Below are 5,803 nucleotides of genomic sequence, written 5' to 3'. Positions count from 1 at the left end.
ACTTTGGCCACCTTCTACTGCTTTATCAGGCCACAGCAAAGAGCTGGATCATAAGTGGAGTATCTGGGTCTCAAACCAGTATCTCCATGGGATGCTAGCACTTCAGGTGGTGGCTTTACCTGCTGTGCCACACCACTAGTCCCAACATCTCTTTTTTCATCTCTGAATTTGTTAATTTTGGTCTTCTCCCTTGTTTTAGTTAAACCAAGGATATATCAATTTTATTTATTTTTCAAAACACTATTTCTTCATTTTATCCATTTTTTGCATTATTACATAATGACCTTGTCTCTTTGGACAGTTTCTTTTTTTTTGTTTGTTTAGAGATTTATTTATTTATTTGAAAATAAGAGTTACACCGAGAGAGAAGGAGAGTCAGAGAGAGAGGTCTTCCATCTGCTGGTTCACTCCCCATCAGCCGCAATGGGTGGAGCTGCTCCAATCCAAAGCCAGGAGCCAGGAGCTTCTTCTGGGTCTCCCACATGAGTGCAGGGGCCCAAGGACTTGGGCCATCTTCTACTGCTTTCCCAGGACATAGCAGAGAGCTGGATCAGAAGTGGAGCAGCTAGGACATAAAGCAGCACCCATATGGGATGCCGGCACTGCAGGCAGTGACCTTACCCTCTATGCCACAGCACTGGCCCTGACGATTTCTTAAACTCTATTTTCTCTGGCTTAGCGCCTACATGACTGAGCATGTTCCAAGTAGTGCTCCGGTGACTCACTGCTGGCAGACCCTTGGGCTGAGGCCAGACATTCTTCCTCCCTTCCACTTCTGACATGCTGTTGGCTTATTCTGTGTATGTGTGGTAATACCATGTCTGCTCCACTGTTAGCAATCATGCCTCACACCCGGAATGCTGCCACTGTGGTAATTTTCCTTCACGGATTAGGAGATAATTGGCATGGATGGGCAGAAGCCTTTGCAGGTATCACAAGTTCACATACCAAATGTAGCTGCCCACATGCACCCATTATGCCTGTTACATTAAATATAAACATGGCTATGCCTTCTTGGTTTGATAATATTGGACTTTCACCAGACTCACAGGAGGATGAATCTGGAATTAAACAGTCAGCAGAAAATGTAAAGGTTTTGATAGATCAAGAGATGACAAGTGGCATTCCTTCTAACAGAATTCTTTTGGAAGGATTTCCTCAGGGAGGAGTTTTATTTTTATATACTGCTGTTACCATACAGCAGAAACTGGTGGGTATCACTGCACTTAGTTGCTGGCTTCCACTTTGGGCTTCATTTCCAAGATGTCCTATCAGTGGTGCTAATAGAGAAGTTTCTATTCTCCAGTGCCATGGAGATTGCAACCCTTAGGTCCACTAATGTTTCATTCTCTTACTATGGAAAAGCTAAACACATTGCTAAATCTGGCCAGTGTAACCTTTAAGGCCTATGAAGGCATGAGGCACAGTTCCTGTCAGCAAAAAAGGGATGCTTAACATTTCTGAGGTATGTTAATTTTTCTGCTGTATTACAACAGACCAAACAAGACACACAAGAATGTTTCTTATAAATGAGTGCTAATTGGTAATGAAAATAATTTAGTACTGGACTATAGAATAATAATGTTAATAATGAAGCCATATATTTATCTCTGGATTTAAAAATTTTGAACAATCATTTCTGAGTCAGTTTGCTTTGCCTTGAAGAATAAAATATATTGTTTCAGTTATATAAGTCAGCAAAATCTCATTTATGGCAAGAAATATTCTGTTGCAATGTTGTGCTGTAATGTGGGAAAATGTAAATGTTTTCCACAGTTTCTATCAATGTGAAATAAAACTTAATTCTGAAAAAAGTCTATTTTATCTGATATTAGGCTAGGAACTCCTGCTCATTTTTTAATTTCCATTAGCATAGAATAATTTTCTCCATTCTATCACTTTCAGTCTGTGTGTAGCTTTGTTAGCACGCAGTGTTTCTTGTATATTTTTAATCCATTCAGCCAGTCTATCTTTTATTTGGAGAGTTTATTCCACTTACATTCAAGGTTGTTATTGGTAGCTGGCACTGCAGCTCACTAGGCTAATCCTCTGCCTGTGGCACCAGTATACCGGGTTCTAGTCCTGGTTGGGGTGCTGGTTCTGTCCCAGTTGCTCCTCTTCCAGTCCAGTTCTTGGATGTGGCCCAGGAAGGCAGTGGAGGATGGCCCAAGTCCTTGGGCCCTGCACCTGCATGGGAGACCAGGAGTAAGCATCTAGCTCTTGGCTTCAGATTGGCACAGCGCACCAGTGGTAGTGGCTATTTGGGGGGTGAATCAATGGAAGAAAGACCCTTCTCTTTTTCTCTCTCACTGTATAACTCTGCCTGTCTAAAAAAAGGATTGTTTTTGGTGAGTGATGACTTGTTCTTGCCTTTTTCCCCACATATATTCTACTGTTTGTTTTACTATTACTTTGTACTAATACTAGGTTTTGGCCTGATATTCTTTCACGATGCTGGTTATATTTCTCTGTTTCTGTGTTTAGTACATCCTGAAGTATCACTTTTAAGGGGACAAGTTATTTTGTTTTCAAGATTGTTTGTTTTGGAAAGTCTTTATTAACTTTCATTTACAAATTAGAGCTGAGCTGGATATAGTATTCCAGCCCAACAGCTTTGTTTTTCCTTAAGGACTTGGACTATGTCTCTGTTCTATCCTCTTCTAGGGGGCTTTTGATGAGAAATCTGCTGTCAATCTAGAGCTCTTTTAAAGATAATCTTGCATTTCTGTCTTGTACTTTTTAGCATCTTTTCTTTGTGTTTTACATTTGAAAGTTTGAATACTCTGTATTGTGATGAAGACCTTCTCCAATCATGTCTATCTAGGATTCTAGGTACTTCCTGTGCTTGGATGTCCATATCTTTGTCCAAATTTCAGAAAGTTTCTTCTATTATTTCGCTGATTAAGTTTTCTAAATTACTCTGTTTTTCCACTCCTTCAGGAATGCCTAAGACATGTGTAGTTTGTCCTTGATGGTGTCTAATAGACTAAACACTGTTTTCATTTTTCTGAATTTTTTTCTTTTTTTTTTTTGTCAGACTGTGATATTTCAAAACCTTTGTCTTTCAGCTTGGATATTCTTTCTTTGGCACCATTGAGAATGGTGTTCATGCTTTTCACTGCATTTTTTATTTGACATATTGAACTCTTCATTTCTTAATATTTCAATTTGGTTGTTCTTTAATATTTCTATTTCTTCACTGAATTTCTCATTCATGACATGCATCAATTTCTTTAACTCATGTAATTGCTTCTCTGTATTTTTTAGTAATCCTACAATAAGTCCTAGTATTTTTGCATCTTTAAAAATAGTTATTTATTTCATCTGAAAGGCAGAGTAACAGATGGAGGGTACGAAAAAGGAAGAGAGAGAGAGAGATCCTCCATCCACTGGTTCAGTCTCCAAATGGCCAAAATGGCTGAGCTGGGCCAGGTTGAAGCCAGGAGCCAGGAGCTGTATCCAGGGCTCCAATGTGTGTGGCAGGGACCCAAATACTTGGACTGTACTCCACTACTTTTCCAAGGAGATGGATTGGAAATGAAGCAGTCAGGATTGAACTGGCACTTATATGGGATACTGGTATTGCAAGTGGCATCTTAACGTGTTATGCTACAATGCCAGCCTATAGTATTTGCAATTTAAGGTTGCGAACTATTAAGCCATGAAGTTATTAAATCTGCAGCCTCCCACAACCTACAGTGTGTGGTTCAGTTAATGTCCCAGGCTCCTTGCTCAGTTATGCTTTCACTGTTTCCTCTCCCTCTTAGGCCAGGCATGTGGCCCCCAGTGTAGGTTGGGAGAAATTATTGGTTTTTCTGGAATTGATCTGTTGGGTAAGTTCCCAGCCCCAACTCCTGAAGGGCAAGTTGCCAGCCAGACACAGTGTGGCCTTCCCAATCGGTAAGGAGGGAAGAGACACATGTTCTAAAAACAAGAAATGGGGTAGACGTGAGCCATCAAGGCCTGGGCAATTCTGAGGAGACCATGGAAAGGACACAGGAGTCTTCTGAGATCACCTAATCCTTCCAGTGCCAGCTCCCTTTGGGCCCCAGTCCACAGCTGGCCCTGGAGAACAAGGATGCATTGCTGCCTGGAGGAGCTACATTTGAGTCTGGTGAAGTCAGTACACAGCTCAAAGAGCTTGATTTTGTATAAATACACACATGGAGATTAAACAGTTCTCAGTGAGCCCAAAGGGGCTCAACCCTTAAATCAAACAAAAATCCAAATGCCCATAGACATTCCTTTCCAAGGAAATATATCTGCCCCTCCAACCAGCACCATGTATGGGGAGAGACTGGGAGTCATGAGAGACACAGCTCACATCCATCTACATTCATGTTAGCATCAGCATTAGCCAGTGTCCTCTGGGGTATGTATAACATTCTAACCCAGATGGCACTGGAAGACAAACTAGGCCATGTGCAACCTTCCTGGGTAGTACAACAGAGAGGCAACTAGGATATGCCATCCTCTTTGCTGCCATGCAAGGGCAAGGGGGCAGCTTGACCCTTCTCAATCAAAAAGAAAAAGACAAGTCTCTTAAGCCATCTACAGCTATGATGAATCATCATGCATGAACATGGCACTTCTGAATGTTTCATAAATTGAAAACATCTTTTAAAAAACTCAGTAACTGGGGCGGAGCCAAAATGGCGGATAGTGAGGATGTGCGCCGTAGTTTGGGAAAATAAAGTTTCATAAAAGTGGAATTACTATAGCCTCAGGAAAAGACTCAAGAAAAAAACTGCAGAGGAAACAATTCCGGATCTAGTGGATGTGACACAGAGGACCTACAGGGAGCCCACCGCGTGGAAACGCAACCGCGGGAGAGGAGCCGCAGAATCTCACCAGTGCAGGAACAGGAGGGAGGTAAGACAAAAACAGCAGAAACCCGAGACATTGGGGGGGGGGGGGAAGCAGAGGCCTCTCTTGTCACTCAACTAGCAAAACAAAGAGCAGGAGCCATTTTACATATCTAAAGTGCAGCAACAAACTCAGTAACTTCGGAATTTGGTGAAACTTGAGAACACATTGAGGGCTCCATAAACTCTTTGTGTGGTCCCAGGGGTAGATCAAACCAATACTCACAGAGGCCAGATTTCAACTACCCTCAATTTCACTCAGCCATTCGGGATTACCTCCCAACTGAGTCAAAAAAGAGAGAGAGAGAGAGAGAGAGAGAGAGAGAGAGAGAGAGAGAGATATCCAGCAAGGAGCAAGGGAGTGAACAATCTAGGTGAGTCACTTTTTGCACAGCCTTAAACCTGAAGAATCAAGCAGAGCTCTCTGGCCACACGCATCACAGCCTCTAAGGATCAATCAAAGCAGACAGCCCACTTAGAGGCATAGTATAACGAGAAAAAAAAAACACAGCAAAAAAAAAACATAAATTATCTCCAACATGCCAAACAACAACGTAGAAACCGAGGTAACAAGAGCAAGGAAGACACTATGATGCCTCCAAATAAACAAGACACGCCAATGCAAGATTATGAAGATGAAGAGATAGAAGAAATGCAAGAAGCAGATCTCAAAAAATTGATAAGAACATTAAGAAGTTCTCAAAAACAAATTCTTGAACTACAGAAATTCTTAATGGACAAGATAGAAAATCTCTCTCATGAAAATGAAATATTAAGGAGGAATCAAAATGAAATGAAACAACTAGTAGAACATGAAACTGTGATAGTGACAAAAAACCACAATGAAATGAAGAACTCAATAGATCAAATGACAAACGCATTAGAAAGCCTTAAAAACAGAATGGGTGAAGCAGAAGAGAGAATATCGGAATTAGAAG

At 41.3% G+C, this 5,803-nt stretch overlaps 1 pseudogene; it reads left to right on the top strand.

Annotated features, from left to right (window-relative positions):
* Window positions 1-802: 802 nt before the first annotated feature.
* On the top strand, window positions 803-1,455 carry LOC133755072 (acyl-protein thioesterase 1-like; annotated as a pseudogene).
* Window positions 1,456-5,803: the final 4,348 nt, after the last annotated feature.

The sequence above is a fragment of the Lepus europaeus genome, unplaced genomic scaffold, assembly GCF_033115175.1.
Source record: "Lepus europaeus isolate LE1 unplaced genomic scaffold, mLepTim1.pri SCAFFOLD_3_1, whole genome shotgun sequence".
NCBI classification, from domain to species: domain Eukaryota; kingdom Metazoa; phylum Chordata; class Mammalia; order Lagomorpha; family Leporidae; genus Lepus; species Lepus europaeus.
The sequence above is the reverse complement of the archived record's forward strand: the minus strand, read 5'-3'. Positions and strand labels throughout refer to the sequence as shown.